Genomic DNA, 927 nt, shown 5'->3' on the forward strand with positions numbered 1-927 from the left:
CCAGGCGTCCAATACGGCCAAATCCGTTCACTCCGACCTTCACCATCTTGTCTGGATCGCTGCTGGCTGTTTGGGAAGATCTGCTATCCGCGGACGCACAGGAGCGCAAAGGAGCAGAGAGCCTTATTTAGGTTTCATAAGTAGAATCAGTCTCTCTCTCTCTCTCTCTCTCTCTCTCTCTCTCCTCTCTCTCTCTCTCTCTCTCTGTCTCTCTCTGTCTCTGTCTCTCTCTCTCTCTTCACTCTCTGTCTCTTCACTTACTAATATTATTATCCTTGACTCCTTCTTTCTAACCTTGACCTCCATCCCTAACTGCAGGAAACTCTCACTTTTGATTTTATTTTTGTATTATTTGGAGTTCTGAGAGGCCAGTAAAATCCTCACATATTCCTTTTATAGCCATTAGAATGTCCCAAAGCATCATTATCCCCCACTGGAAGATGGATAACATGCTAGTTTGCTATGGTACCTGTAATAAGGTACCACAAACCTGGTCCCCTGAACCAAGAGCAATCTGCTTCCTCACAGTTCTGGAGATCAACCTCCGAAGTCAACACTGCTGGGCTGTACTGAAGGTGTCAGCAAGATAGAGCTCCCTCTTGGAACCCCGGGGAGACTTGACTACTAGTGTAGTCCCAGTGCTTAGGACAGGGGATATGTGGTTTACGTGCCAGGTGGCCCCTGGTCTCTGGCCATTTCTGACTCCTGTATCTTCCATGCCATGTGTGGGAGTAAGGCCACTTATCATACGAAAAAGCTGCAGGTTAAATGATCTTCACAGGTGTGCTGAAATTTCATGCCCTTGTACATCTGAGGCAACCTCAGTCTCTCTTCTCAGCTGGCGAGTGAGAAGAACAGTTGTCAGGTGAGATGTTCTAATTCTTTGAGAATCATGCCTCCTCAGCATCCTACCTTCTGTTTGGGCTT

The sequence above is a fragment of the Octodon degus genome, unplaced genomic scaffold (assembly GCF_000260255.1).
Source record: "Octodon degus isolate 3935 unplaced genomic scaffold, OctDeg1.0 scaffold00076, whole genome shotgun sequence".
NCBI classification, from domain to species: domain Eukaryota; kingdom Metazoa; phylum Chordata; class Mammalia; order Rodentia; family Octodontidae; genus Octodon; species Octodon degus.